Raw genomic sequence first — 16,265 nt, 5'->3', positions numbered from 1 at the left:
TGGCATTTTGATAAAGAATAGCAGAGATTCCATGTATCACGTGGCTGACTGTCAATGAAGAGTTATATCCAATGCTAGTCCTACTCAAAGTAGGCTCCTTGAAAGTAATTGACTCAAGTTACTCATATTCATTAATCTTGATGGGTAGTACTCGCATTGAAAACAAGATGGTCTGCAAGAGCCAATGCCATTCTGGCTTTGAGAGAAGTTTATAATGAAATGGAAGGAATATCTCAATTGGAATATGTAATCAACCCCAATGAAGATTGGGATGAGAAATGTTTAAGGAAAAGGAAGTTGTTTTTTTAATGAAGTTGAAGACAACAAAACTGTTCCAGAAGGGAAACAAAAATTAGTTGTGGAAACTGCTAACACAATTTCTGATGAATAACTTTTACAACTGGAAAAAAGAAAATATTCTACAAACTCAAATTTGGACTTATTCTGTGTACTTTTTTTAAAAAAATAAAGAACACTGATGATGCAAAGACAGACAGCATAAAAATGACTCAGAGGATATTGATTTTGTTGTTTTCGATGATGAATTGTGACACTTTGTCAACTTTGCATTTTGTCAACAGTAAGCAGTTTAAATCATTGAAGTCTTCCACTGTACTTTACAAGTTCATTATTGCTGGCTCAAGTGCCACATTAATGGTTTGAGTGCCACATTTCCACATCATAGAATTATAAGGCTTAGTTTCAAGACCCTTGATAATCTTGGTTGCCCTCCTCTGTACATTTTCCAACTTGTCAATATTCTTCTTAAATTGCGGCACCCAGTACTGGTCATAATATTCCAGCTGTGGTCTGACCAAGGCAGAATAGAGCAGTACTATTACTTCCCTTGACCTGGACACTATATTTCTGTTGATGGAGCCTAGGATAGCACTAGCTTTTTTGCTGCTGCTGCTGCATCACACTGTTGACTCATGTTATGGTCTACTAAGATCCCTAGATGCTTTTCACATGTATTACTAGAAAGCCAGGTGTCTTCCATCTTCTATTTGTGCAGATGGTTATTCCTGCGTGAGTATAGAACCTTACATTTCTCCCTATTGAAATTCATTTTGTTAGCTTTGGCCCAGTTCTCCAATCTGTTAACGTCATATTGAAGCCCATTTTGTCTTCTGCAGCATTAGCTACCCCTCCCAGTTTTCTTTCATCTGCAAATTTGATGAGCATCCTGTCAATTCCTTCATCCAAGTCATTTATAAAGACACTGAACAGCAGCAGGCCCAGGACAGAACACTGTGGCACCTACTTGTTTGTTTTTTCTAGGAAGATTAGCAACCATTCATGAGCACTCTTTGGGTTTGGTAAGTCAACCAGCTACAAATCCACCTAACAGTTACCTCATCTAGCCCACATGTTGCCTGCCTCTCCATAAGAATATCATGGAGGACTTTGTTGGAAGACTTATTGAAATTAAGATACATTATGCCCACAGAATGGGTTTTGTTTTTTCACTCTTTTGAAGATGAAGGCAACATTTTCCTGCCTCCAGTCCACAGGGACCTCACTTGTTCTCCAATAATTCTCAAAGATTATAGACAGAGGCTCTGAGGCTACATCCACAATACCCTTTAGTGCCCTTGGGTGCAGTTCATTGGGCCCTGGAGATTTGAATTCATTTAAAGTAGCTAGGCCTTCCCTTACCACCTATTTTCCTATCTTGGGCAGCAGCTTCTTCCTTGCATCATTTATTTTGTTATCTATGCATCATTTGTACATGGTGCAATCATAACATTTACTAGGTGAGAATTTGTACACTTCATGATGTAACATGGCTTGTGCCTGGGTGAGTGCAGAGGTTCTGCTGCTTTCGGTTCTACGGGTATCTCCTATCAAAGATATATAACGGCCTGCATACAGGTGATTACCCACATCTCAGGTGGCCTCTATTTATCATTTGCTAGAGATTCCAATGATTGATACAGTTTATCATAGTCAAACGGAGAAACAATATATTTACAAAAACTTAAATTAGTAACTGATGGATACCCAGTGCAATTTCATTGACAAGCATCAGCACCACTCAACTTAGTTTATGTTCCTCTGCTCCAAACTTGATACCAGAAGCTTTTGTCTAGGAACAAATAGTGGTACTAATGACTTACTGGAGGAGGCAAGAGATGTGAGAAGAATATGCTAACCCTCTTTAACACCTCTTTTAAAGAGAAATTAAGAACTGGAGAGACTTTTGCCATTCAAGGAAGTCACATGCTTTCAGAAGCATGTCCCCACTGCTAAAGGGTTTAAAAAAATGAAACAAGAAATTATAATTCCCTCTATCAAAAAATCTGAACAGGGAGGGGATATTTTTTGCTGTATGTGAGCTGAATCAAGTTAATGAGGCATCTAACACTGCAAAAAAGAGCGTTGCCTATAAATAAATCCCATCTGATTGGGATATATTAGTCTTCTGATAGAGTTATATAGCCTACAGCTGCTTTGAATAGAATGTATATGGGTACAGATACAGGCCCCCACTTTCCAAAGTACTTGTCCATCCTAAAATCTATACAAGGAAATGCAGCTTTTTTTTTGGAGAAAAAAAACATCATCACCAGCATCTACAGATTACCTTAATTCACCATGTGTAGAGGAACTGTGAAACCATTTAACAGAAACTTTATTGCCCAGTTCCTGAGTGGTATTTGTAAGGAAAAATCAACAAAGCAGGAGCTTAAGCACAAACAGAGATCTCAGAATGAAATACAATGGGATGGTGATCTTCCACAGGCAACCTGTGAGTTTCTTAGAAAAGTATGGAGACATATTCCTCAGGAAAATGAACCTTCTGATTGCAGACAACCACTAATAATGTGGTTTTGAAGGCCATGCTGTTGTACCAATTCAGAACAAGGGACCACCCTAGCATTTGCCAAAGCAGCGGAATCTTGCCACATGTATACTTTTTGCAATCTGTTTTCGAATTTCAACTTTACAAGAACCATTCTGGGTCTGGAAAAATAATCCACAAACACAAATATACAGAAAAATGTTTGCACAAATTTCTGAAACCAGTTAATTTGATCAAGTTTCATTAAGTTTTCCTCTGAAATACATCATAATTTAGCTTGATAATTGGAGAGGAACAAAGGGAAAAATAAAGCAGATGTAGCTCTGGAATGCTAATATAGTCTCCAATATTATATTCTGAAAGAAAAAGAAATCAAAGTGAGTAGATCCATTGTAGCCCCCCCATCTCTGTCCACAGCGAATTTGACAATACAGTTTGAATGCAAGGATTTTTAGAACTGTCGGTGGGGGGCGACAACATCTGTTTACCCATCAGGTCCAGTAAAACCTAAGATCTGATTGCTTGATCCCTGGTGTTGCATCATTAAGAAGTCCCCACACACTCACCAGTTATTAGCATTCCTTGAAAAATGGTTTGGTTTGTTTAATTTTGTGTCACAAGAAGTGTTGTTGTTGTTGTTTAGTCGTTTAGTCGTGGCCAACTCTTCGTGACCCCATGGACCAGAGCACGCCAGGCACTCCTGTCTTCCACTGCCTCCCGCAGTTTGGTCAGACTCATGTTTGTAGCTTCGAGAACGCTATCTAACCATCTTGTCCTCTGTCGTCCCCTTCTTCTTGTGCCCTCAATCTTTCCCAACATCAGGGTCTTTTCCAGAGAGTCTTCTCTTCTCATGAGGTGGCCAGAGTATTGGAGCCTCAGCTTCACGATCTGTCCTTCCAGTGAGCACTCAGGGCTGATTTCCTTAAGAATGGATAGGTTTGATCTTCTTGCAGTCCATGGGACTCTCAAGAGTCTCCTCCAGCACCACAGTTCAAAAGCATCAATTCTTCGGTGATCAGCCTTCTTTATGGTCCAGCTCTCACTTCCATACATCACTACGGGGAAAACCATGGCTTTTACTATACGGACCTTTGTTGGCAAGGTGATGTCTCTGCTTTTTAAGATGTTGTCTAGGTTTGCCATTGCCTTTCTCCCAAGGCAATGGCAAACCTAGACAACAAGAGGTCACAAGAAGTAGGTACCACTAATCTGTGTCCAATGACAACCACCTCCGTTTTATCATAATATTCAATTAGTTCTTGTCACAGTAGGTTACTGGGATTGCTAACAGTCCACAAAGGTACACCTGAATATGAGAGAGAAGCACCCTTAAAAAATGTACTGTAAATAATTTATTTGCTGGTAAGAGGGTCCATTTCTACGCTTAGGGAACAAAAAATCCTTTATAAAGGCTATCAGAGGGGAGGAAAGCACTTGTAGCAATGGAGTTTGGAAAGGAATTCAGATCCTCTTGGCCATGCAGTGTTGTAAAAAAGTAGACACATACATGACTGGGGGAAAGTGAGCTAGCTCTGCGCCTTCTGATTCCTGACTACTGTGAGAGCAGTCATAGTGTGCTTCACCCCTAAAAAAAGTCAATTTAAGATATGGGCACTTGAAACAATTGGCTCTGCCCACCTTATCAATTGTTGAAGAGGAGGGGTTGCTCCTTACAACTGGAATCCTCTATGAGCTGGTGGATTGAAGGCCACCATAGTTTAGTAGACAAGTATAAAACATAACAATGGTCAGGCTTTAGGGAATCGGCTTCCTCCCCCTGTGGCAGTAGATAAGCAGCACAAAGGAAAAGGAGTCTTCTTACCAGTTAGAAACTTTAATACCCAAAGCGAGAGAACAAAGAACCCATCTCCTAGAAATGGCGGTGTTCCTAATTAAGAATCCCACCCCCTTATGATCCTATTAATCGACGTCACTGCTCCGTCTTGTAATATGAGCTTGTCCCCTTTGTGCTTTGTGTGCTTTCTGTTCTGCCCCTTTCTCAGCTTTTCTTGACCTTGCAGAGAGCGGATGAATGCTTTCCAGAGGCAGTGAATCTGTTAACCCTCTCTCTCCCAGTGCATCTTCTCCTAGCTGTTTCCCATCCAGTATTTCCCAGCTTCTGCCTTCTGAACTATGTCCCTCTGCAAACCACTGTTCCAAATCTATACTGTCCTCCTACTCCTGGGAATATTCAGGATCTGGATCCGGAGCAGGGGGACGGGGACGGGGAAGGGGAGGCTCCCACCATTCCTCCTCAGTGCAGCCCTCCTCAGCACGGTCCCTGACATTCTCAGCATGGTCCCTGTTCAGCCTACCTACCACGGTTCTTCCTGTTTGCCTTTCCTCTAGTTCTAACACTATCAACCAAACACAACCCCACTATCCAAATTTCTCATTTGAAACAGATTAGGAGCATTCTCTAAAGCATATTTAGAGTATTATCTCCACCCATGTGTAGTTGGAAGAGCCATAGGTCAGTGGTAGAGCATCTGCTTTACATTTAGAAGCTCCCATGTTCAATCCCTGACTTTTCCTGGTAGGGCTGGGAGAGACTCCCTGCCTAAAACCAGGGATGGGCTTTGGTTATCTTTCATAATATGGTGCCCTGGGCAAGGCCAAAATTTGGCTCCCACAAATGGATCTTTTCAATTATGGATCTTAATTTTGCTCCCCCTTGGCTCAGCACCCTGTGCAGGGACACTGCCCACACCACCCTAGACTTGGCACTGCTGAAATCCTGGAGAGCCACAGCCAGTTATTGCAGACAATACTGAGCTGGGTGGATTGACGGTCTGACTCAGTACAAGGCAGCTTCCTATGTTCCATTCTAGCATATAGAATGGATGGCCTTAAAATGGTCTTCCATTTGTTTATTCTATAATTGTTTATTATGGATAAGCAACCAATTAATACCAGGTACAGCTCCATACACCTTGCCACAGAAGAAACATTTCTGCCTGATTATACTCCAGAAAACCATTATGATTATAAACTTTCAGAACCAGGAAAAAATATATTGGAGAAAGGGAAAATAAAAGCAACAGAAGAAGATAAATATGCATAGTATATTTTGAATATTTAATATCTGAATGCTTATTTTAAAAAAGACATCATGGAAGCCTTCTTTGGAATACGTCTTTAAAAAAAACATTTTGCTGTTGTTCACGTGAAATTCATTGCTATGATTACAACATATGTATTGCAAAGCACACATGCTGCCTGTGACATCAAATTCTTAACTCTCATGCTTTCTAACATTTTTTTGGGGTCTCCTACAGACATACCGTGATTAACCGCAACAGATCTTTCCTATAATATCTGCCATTTTTGGCAACTCAATTTTTGTCCCCTTTAACCTTTCTCATTCAAAAGTGAAATTTGTTGTTAGAGGAAAAATGGAGCGTGGAGATAGAAAGCAACAGTGTGAATAAAGGAGCAAGTCTGTTTTGACTGGCAGCTTTCTGTTTGGCTGCGTTTTTTTTGGGGGGGGGGGAGGTGAGGTGCAAGAGGAAGACAACATATTCCCAGCTGCAAACAATGTTCTGCTAAGCTATATGCTGTAGATCAGCCTTGCACAACTCATTCAGCACCAAGAAAGGGCTGCAATGAAAATATATTATGCCAGAATGCCACAGCTAATGTGTGCATTTTAGTTGCCTTTAATTAACATAATTTGCATATCATTTCCATGAACATGGCAGATGCGCAACTAAGTGTCAGGCACGGTGCAATTATTCTGCAATATTTTGGAGCTGCTGTCCTTGAAAACCATAAAAGATGAATACTCTGGGGGTCTCCCCTCCCCCTTATCACCTTCTTTTCAAAATTATTGTGCTCAGCAAAAGTTTTCTTTTGACATGCAAGAAAACATACCCTAAAGTTAGGGTAGTTAAAAATGTAATGGCCCGCACTATTTTAACATTCAGAAGTCCAGATTCAGAGAACCACAAGCTATGCAGAAGAGGGTTTCATACGTGCTGCTGTGATCACAGAAACCTTCCTTCCTTCAAAATTTTTACTAGAACAGCTAAAGCTAATATAGTATTGATTGCCTGATGGTAGATGTGAGTAGGAGAAATAAGTCCTTGAGTCCAGTAGGGTGCTCATCCTCAATTTAACAAGTCTTTTTACTGCAGTGTTTCCCAAGCTTGGGTCTCCAGCTGTTTATGAACTACAGTTCCTATCATCCCTGACTATTGGTCCTGACAACAACAACACCACTTTTATTATTTATTCCCCACCCATCTGGCTGCATTTTCCCAGCCACTTCAGTGGTTTACAGCATATATAAAACATAGTAAAATATCAAACATTAAAAACTTCATGATATAGGGCTGCCTTCAGATGTCTTCTAAAAGTTATGTAGTTCTTTATATCCTTGACATCTGAAGGGAGGGCATTCCATAGGGAGGGTGCCACTACTAAGAAGGCTTTACCATGGTGCGGCAGCCCTCCCCTAGCTATAACTGTAAAACAGAGTTTCCCAAACTTGGGTCACCCCTAGCTAGAGTCCAACAGCTTCCATCAGCTCAAATCAGCATGGCCGATAGTCAATAATGATAGGAGCCAGGGCCGTCTTACCCATAGGCGCTAGGGGTGTGGGGTACCGGGTGCCAGGCTCTCAGGGGTGCCAGGCTGAGAGTCCGGGGCCTGAGAATTAAGTCCAGGGAAGAGCCCGCCCATCGGTTGGGTTCTTCTGCTGCGGGCGGCTCTGCGCTGCAAGTTTGGGGACGACTGAGTCAATGAGATGCTGAGGCGGCCAGCCAGCTCCGCCCTCCTGTGCTCCTGGGACTGGGCAACCTAGGGTGGTGGGGTGGTGCTGGGCAGATCTTTGAACCCCGGTGCCGCATATGCTTAAGAGCTGTAGTTCAACAGCATTTGCATGGCAACCAGCCAGGAGAAGATGTTTTACTCAACTGCTGTTGGGCTAGTTCCCTATCCCAAGCTTTGACAGAATCACCAGATGCAGTGGCAGGAAATTTCCCAAGACCAGTCAGGAACCATCCAGACTGATCAGACTCCAGGGTTCTGATCTAATAGGTCCCCATGGCTGCAGAGGTTTGATGTCCATGTTGTAGGCAACTCTAAATCCTTTGAAGTAGTAACTTGACAAATGAATCACATGCTGCCCCTCCATACTCAGATCACCATCATACTATCTAGAACAACAATACCACAGGTTCAAAGTATGTCCTCCTATATAACTGGGGTCTATTCTCATCTGGGAAAGCTCCACAGTTGCCATGAAGTTCTAAGTCATTCTGGGCAGGGTGGTCTCTACAATAATGTTGAAGCACCACCAACCTAGGAGACACCATCCCTGCTTGTTCAGTTATAGAAATTAATAGGAAGTAGGATGACAAGTATACCAGCAGAATCCCTATTCTGCCCTGGCCACCAATGCTCAAGAACAAAGACTCCAGCTGGAAGATTGGTGATTGGTCAAGGAGATGGAATATTGATTGATCATAATAACTTTACCTTCCCACTCTCAAACTAGACTGAATCCTGATGAGATGAGCAAAACTGGGGACAGATTCACGCCAGCCTCTTCCTCCTTCTTGAAAAGTCACCTTCCTCACCCAGAATCAAGTCCTAGCTGGGCATGACATGGGCATAGCCAGGATTTATATGGGGGATGGGCGGGCTTCATGTTGGGAGGGGGCAGAACCTCAGTTAAGTATTTTTATTGATTTACTTGATTTAGAGGGGGGCAGGGGACAGCTATGCCCATGGGGCATGATTTCCCCATCAAATAACTTAACATCATGCATCACAACCTTTAGCCCAGGGAGTTGTAACTGCAATTTCTAGGACTAAATGATCCAGAAGTAGTGTATACCACTTACCACCCTTTCCTCCTGCAATGACCAGGCTTATTCTTGCCATCCATCTCCTTGCCCACTACCATTTCTTTTGTTTGTCCTGGATCTTCTATCATTCAGCTTCATTTGCTGATCCAAGGTTCTCATATTTTGATAGAAAGAGAAAAAACTTGGCTCTCCCCACTTGCATAATTTAATACCCCTTTATCATGCTCTCCCATACTCACTTTTCCCCTAACCTAAAAAGCCCCTGGTGTTGTAACTTTCCCTCATAGGGAAATTACTCCAGCAACAGCCTGCCATTTCCCACCCTGCAGCTGCTGATGTTTACTTTGAACTGTTCCTCATATCTCAAGGTACAATCATGTTTTTCTAGTTTACCTGTAGCCCAAACACTGTCTTGCCTTTTACAGTCAATGAATGTATTATGTGGAAAACTTGAGTATAGCCTAAAGCAATGTGCAAAGCATCCCTGACCATTGGCTAAATTGTCTGGAGCTGATGGGAGTCATTGCTCACAACATATGGGAACCTAAGGTTGAAGAACACTTTCTTAGTGCCCCTGGGCATCTGTTTATCAGAGATTGTGGACTGGGGACAAGTTGAATCCCCATACAGAGAGACAAATCTGTTTTCTGATCTGTATCTCTGTTTATTTTGGCTCTTTGGGATGCCTTCTGAAAATGCTGTCAGCATGAGTTGCCATAGCTGTTGTTCTTCAGCACCCTCCTTTAGCCTCTTGCCTTAAAGGATGGGGGAAGTTGCTGAAGAAAACCACAACTATAGTAATGTAGGAAGCTGTATAATTCCCAAGTAGACTATTAATTCACCTATGTAGTCCAGTACTGTTTACTTTGATTGGAGGTTGCTTTCCATAGCCTCTTAGGGCCTCTTTTACTTTGATTGGAGGTTGCTTTCCATAGCCTCTTAGGGCCTCTTTTCCACCACCTGTTCATTGATGCTTCTAACTTGAGATGCCAGGGCAGGGATAGTCGATGTGGTGCTCTCTAGATATTGCTGGTTACAACTTCTACAACTAATGAGAGTTGTGGTCCACAACATTTGGAGGGCATCACGTTGGCTACCTCTGGGCCAGGGAATGAACCTTAGACCTCCTGCAATGCAAAACATGGGCTCTGTTATGAAGCTATAATTCCTCTGTCTTCAGAAATGCCCACTAGTAACATTCTAAGAGACATCTGTCTTAACCCAAAATACAGTTTAATTTGAAACAGCAATTTACCAGGGACAGTGACCAGAAAAGGAGGACAGCTGGAGCATAGGCTCCCTGCTGAAGGAAAAGAATTCACCCTTCCTGTAGATGACAGGTCACCAACAGGATACCATCCACATGTTGCTGGACTCCAACTCCCATAAGCCCTAGCCTGATGGTCAATGGTAAGGGATGGTTGGCTGTAGACACTTTTCACACTTCAGGTTGTGTGTTACAGTAGCCAGCCAGAGTGACTGACAGCTGCTATTTAGTTCAGCAATGATAACCATTTCTATGGCTGCCAGTATATTAAAGGTGTGGAACTACAGAAGGCCTACTTGGGTTTGCTTTTAATATGAACACATTGCTTGCTTTGCATCAAAATACAGATCCTTTCCCCATTGTCTCCTTCCTTACCCTAAGCAGGAATGCAATATATTTCCATGAAGCATCAGCCTGGGAAGGCTTTAAAATAGGATTTGAAAGTGCCATACATTTCAATTAAAAATACATTTGTGAAGACCATTCATTTCAAGTTTGTTTCAGCACTTTCCTAAATAGTCTGCTTTCCTGAACTGAGGCCAAGAAAGCAATTACTTTGTCAGCCTCTATATTCATGGATATGACTTTTTAGGCAATCTGTAGATGCAGGTTTACTGACAGAATTATGAAAAGCCTTGGAAGGAATTCCGCAAACATTTCAAAATAGCTTTCCAAGAGCCACAACAAGATGAAAGTAACAGCAAGACAGATTCGAAGTACTCTTGTTGCATATTCATATTAGACATTACTAGCTGTCTAGCCATCTTCTATAGAAAAGGCCTTACAGTCCTGACCAATGCCTGTGCTGCATCTTTCTTTGGATCCTTCTAAGGAAACATCCTTCCTAGGTTACTTATTCTGTTGATTCTCTAATGATTAAGATTCCCACCACTGATAATGAAGTTTGGACTGATTCCCTGGTCATACCTAGTTCTTTTATTCACCCTTAACAACATTTCTTTCATATATTCTTTACCAACCACTAGTACCCATTGTAACTTACCCATATCCTGAAGTGCAAAATCTCCAAAATGGAACACTTCTCAGCAGTGGTGCTCAGTACTATTATTTCGTATGTATTGGCAACAACAGTCCCATTACTAATACCTAAAATTTAAACGACCCTTTAGGTTGTAAAAAGGATGAAGTATATGTAGACCTCCAGATGTTGTTGAACTATAACTACTGCCAGCCCTACCAGTATGACCAATGATCAGAGATGATAAGATCTGTAGTAAAATAATATCTGGAGGGCCATAGGTTCCCCATCACTGGGATATAGTGCCCTACTATTGATTAATGTTCAGTTATTATCCAGGATATGTCTCAAATTGTTCTCTAAAACACTTGTCTAATTAGTAGATGTCTTCCTTAACATTCCACCTATCCCCCATCTGCTCACCCCTCCATTTCCACAAACATGCTCTCAAGTAAAGGTAAAGGTAAAGGTACCCCTGCCCGTACGGGCCAGTCTTGACAGACTCTGGGGTTGTGCGCCCATCTCACTTAAGAGGCCAGGGGCCAGCGCTGTCCGGAGACACTTCCGGGTCACGTGGCCAGCGTGACATCGCTGCTCTGGCCAGAGCCAGAGCCGCACACGGAAACGCCGTTTACCTTCCCGCTGGTAAGCGGTCCCTATTTATCTACTTGCACCCGGAGGTGCTTTCGAACTGCTAGGTTGGCAGGCGCTGGGACCGAGCAGCGGGAGCGCACCCCGCCGCAGGGATTCGAACCGCCGACCTTTCGATCGGCAAGCCCTAGGCGCTGAGGCTTTAACCCACAGCGCCACCTGCGTCCCTGCTCTCAAGTACATAACCATAAATATGGCTGTGATCCAAATGATCTGCCTACATATGCATTAGGGGGGAAGACTACATGCTCTCAGAGGTTTCCGCCGTATTTTTGTTTATCTTGGTCTAGCTGCTGGTCTGGTTTAAAAAGTAGCTCTGTTTACTGTGGGGACCTGCAATGGCAAAAATCATAGTGGGGGTGGGTGGGGAGGATATCAAACAAACTAGCACACTGTTCTCTTGTGCTTACATAAACAGCTCCTTTGGAGCATGACCTCTGGGACTGCATCTGTTTTGAGCAGCACATAAATGGATCTGGCAATGCTTTAAATACACACACACACACACACACACACACACACACACACACACACCGAGGCTGTGATCCTAAGACTGCTTACCTGGGAGTAAGCCCCATTGCAATCAATAGGACTGACTTCTGAGTAGACTTGGCTGGGCTTGTGCTTTGCAAAACAAGTTGCAAAGAATCAAAGGCACTGTTTAATATAACAAATTGCTTGCACCAGCTCCTCTAGGTGCCTTCCAAATCCTTATCAGTTTACAGCTGTAACCTGAGGATATAATAAGAGACTGACTCTTGCACAGGCAAGGAAACAGATGATCAAATTCACAAGGGACCCACTGTCAGGCTTTTTCCAGCACCAATGAAACATATTAATCCTTGTCACTGTTTTCAGAAACGCTGTGACAGAAATAAACCTGTATGGTAACGTGGCCTGTTTAATGAGCTTCTGGAGTGGGGAGAGGGCTTTCCATTCAGCACCTGAAAAACACAACAAAACACCTTTTACATTTGATGTGAGGTTTGCTGCTGGCTAAATATGTACACAGAAGACCATAAATCACCAGCGCACAGACAGCTGGGAAGGCAGAAAGCAAATTTGGATTCTGAGATGAACTTCACAGACCAATTATCTACTTGGAATCATGGGAGTTTAACAAACAAATACCAGCCCCTGCTGAGCCCTTTCAGCCAGCCGCTTATGGGTGATTCAGTTGCATCCGAGGCTTTTAGACTGATCAATTCTTAATCACAAAGCACAAAAAAATTATTCCTAGGCGCTTGTCAGTTTCTTTGGACACCTTTGTTAAGAGTCTGCTTCAAAATCATTTCTCTCCCACCCACCCTCCACCCAAGAAGTGCAGACACTGTTTTTATTGACTGTCTACTTGTAAAATGTTTATAGCTTGTTAATTTATATTTACCCCTTTGCTTATGCCTGCAAATCAACATCACTTAGCACAGTTTGGTTACACTTTGTCCAAAGGAAATTACAGGAGCCTGCTATGGGGCTAAAATGGAGGAAAGCTGAGGAAAATCGATACACTGATGATTAAATAGATCGTAGCAAATTCACGTCTGTAAGCTGCAGCCTGGAGACATCACTGTGGCACCTATCTGGCAGCTAATGCGCTTTCAGGCAGTTGAAGAACATTTGAGAAGAAGGCAAAATACAACAGAAGAGAACAAGCTATTCTAAAGCAATTTACACACACACCCAGAGAACACATACAACATGCAACCTTCATTTCACTATTTGACATCATGTTTGCCATTTATTGCTGTGGAAAGAAAGCTTTTATTTTTTTAGTAAAGTAGGCATTATTGTTATGTGATGCTTTCTTTATGAACTGCTGAATACTGTTCACCTTGATGCATAATTCTACCTCTCCCACTACTGCCTCCTGTTTACAAATATTTGAACACATACTGTTTTCTCTGGATAAATCTCAGGTGTATGGTTGTTCACTGAATACCACCAGCATTAATTGGAAGACAAGCAGCTATTGACACGTGTTTCTTAGACATCACAATTTTAGAAATGAAAATATTTAGTAGAAATCTCACAATATTTAAAAATGTGAGAATAGTCTGTCTTTATTAATTTTTACAGAGCCAGGATAAACTTAATGCGTTAAAAAATAGCCCCTTTAAGTGGCTCAGATATTGTAATAGTTCAACATTATGGAATAAATATTTTAAAAATGGATTTGTAAGTGTGAATCTGTGGGATTCTTGTTGTGAATCCACAATCCACTTAATTGATAAGGAGTTGGACTGTGACCCACCTTCCTGAAGCAAGTTGCCAGGACTAAAATGGGGGGGGGGATTGTTTTCCCTTCTTTGAATTCAGTGGCAGGGGGCCACAACAAACTACTTCTGTGCCACTTTCATTAATGTGAAACGGACTTTCATAGAGGCCCCTCTGACTCCCCCAAAGTCCCCTCAAAACAATAGAATTGTGCACAAGAAGATTAAACTACATTGACTTTAGATGTAACTAAGACACAAATCAGTTGAAAAGGAAGTTTAAAAGACCAGGCCATGCAGGGCAGCTCCAGTGTGAAGTACCAGTGCACAACTATATGTGGTATCATAAACTAGGGTTGGATCAATCTGCCAGCTTTGGTTTTCCCCTGCTTTCCAATCTTAAGTTCTGTTTACCATATTTCCACATCAGTTTGTGATTTTTTAAATACAAAGTCCTCAATAAAATATGGCAACATTTTCGTGCACATTCCTCCTAACATACACATTTTTTAATGCAAGTGTGTCTGATATATTTTTGCAAGTGATTCTTCGTAATATAATGTATTTATTTAGACCATGCCATTCTCCCAGTGCAGGACCCAAAGTGGCTCACAGCATGAAGTAAAACAAATACAGCTGAAAACATGCACTGTGTGTGTGTACACACACACACACACACACACACACACACACCACTCACTCTTAGAATACCCTGCCACAACAACCAGGCAGTGGCCTAAGGCCTGTCTGAACAACAACAAAAAATGCTTGCTGGCAAGGGAGAGGGCAGGCCTAGCCTCCCATAGAAGGGAGTCCCACAATCTGGGAGTAGCCACTAAGAAGCCCTTCTCTTTTGTCTTCAACAAGTGTGCCAGTGAAAGTGATGGGACCAATAGAAAGGCCTCCTCAGAAAACCACAAAGCCTGGGCAGGTTCATGTAGGCAGATATAGTCCATCAGATACCCTGGATATATAGGGCTCTGGAGACCACAACCATCACTTTGAATTGTGCCCAGAAAGCAGGGGTGCCAACTTGAATAAAATATTGTGAGAGTCCACATAATTGATCACATGATGCAGTGCACACACACCATTTAAGTAGGAATGCCCATCAACTTTGTGGGGGCCTGGACCCCTCAAATATTCTGTTGTGGGGGCAAAGCCCCCAAGGTCCCTAGGAGTTAACTCCTATGTCAGCAATGGACCTCTAGCCAGTGGAGCTGTTGTAACAAGGTGTCTCTGTTCTCCCTGGATCTGGTCAGCAATCTGGCTGCAGCATCTTGGACCCAAGTTGCCAAACACTTTCCTCTAATATATGCATTCATGTACACATTTTTTTTTTTTGGTTGAAAAACTGCATTGCAAAATTCAAAGAAGTGTGAATTTTGAGGAATAACTGCATTTCAGTTCACAAATTGTTTCAGGAAATGTGAATCTGGTAGATTCATATTAGAAGAAAAAATGAACTGATTTTCTTCCCTCCAGCCTTAATCTAAAGCCAGGGTTCCAGTGCTGAGTTCTCCCCTTCCCGTAGTAAAACTTACCGTCATAAAATGTTGCATTTCCTTGCCCCTGCCAGCAGCGGCCAGAGAAGTGAAACGGCAGCAGGAAAACACATAATATCAGTATATCAGGATAATGTGGGTTTTCACAATTTTCAATAGTAGCGCTCTGCTTTATAACATGCCACTCTCGATTGCAAGAGAAAGAAAATGTATGTTGTGTGAACCTAAGCATAATACATGTCTTGAGGATTGCTTTGGCAGAGCCAAATGCTGCACTGGATTAAATATATGACTCAATGAGCCCTAGTCATAATTACACACACAGACACACCAGGTTCACATGCAAAGAGGTCTGATCAGGAATCCTCATAAATGTTTCCCACACTGAATATTTTGAATCCTTTCACAGATGTATTCAGACAATCAGTTCCCCAACTGGGTGCTGACTTTGCAGTCAACCAGTTGAGGGAATGAGATGAAATAAGATTGTATGAAAGGATGCAGTGTTGAATGCAGTAGCCACATAAACCACATACAACTGAAAGTGTGTTAAGCCATGCCATGGAGGAATCCACTGCTAGCTAGTTGGATTTAAAGCGATGAAGAAATAGTACATATCAAGCCATAAACTGTACAAATGTTGACATTTGGCTATCTACAAGTCTTTTACAAATTGAAATAAATATAACTGGACATACCGATTTCAGGGGTGAATAGCTTTTTCCAGCCTGAGCGTATTTATGACACGTTTCAGCTTCAGGTTAATATTTATCACTGCTGTAAGTTATAAACTCCTGGAGAACAGGGCTGGGGGAAGTATAATGGAAATGTTAACAGACCCTTAATTATAGAGGCTTGAAACATGGAACATAACAAAAACCCTTTTAAAGTAAATATACACTGTTAACCTCCAGAAGAATGAACTTTTTGTATTCCATGTAGCAAATCAGAGGAATGAACTCAAGTAAAAATAAAAGTTGCTCTAGAGCATTTTCCATTTGTAGAAACCATCAAAAGTGAGACAAAATGAT

This window comes from Podarcis cretensis, assembly GCF_951804945.1.
Source record: "Podarcis cretensis genome assembly, chromosome: 1".
Taxonomy (NCBI): Eukaryota; Metazoa; Chordata; class Lepidosauria; order Squamata; family Lacertidae; genus Podarcis; species Podarcis cretensis.
The sequence above is the reverse complement of the archived record's forward strand: the minus strand, read 5'-3'. Positions refer to the sequence as shown.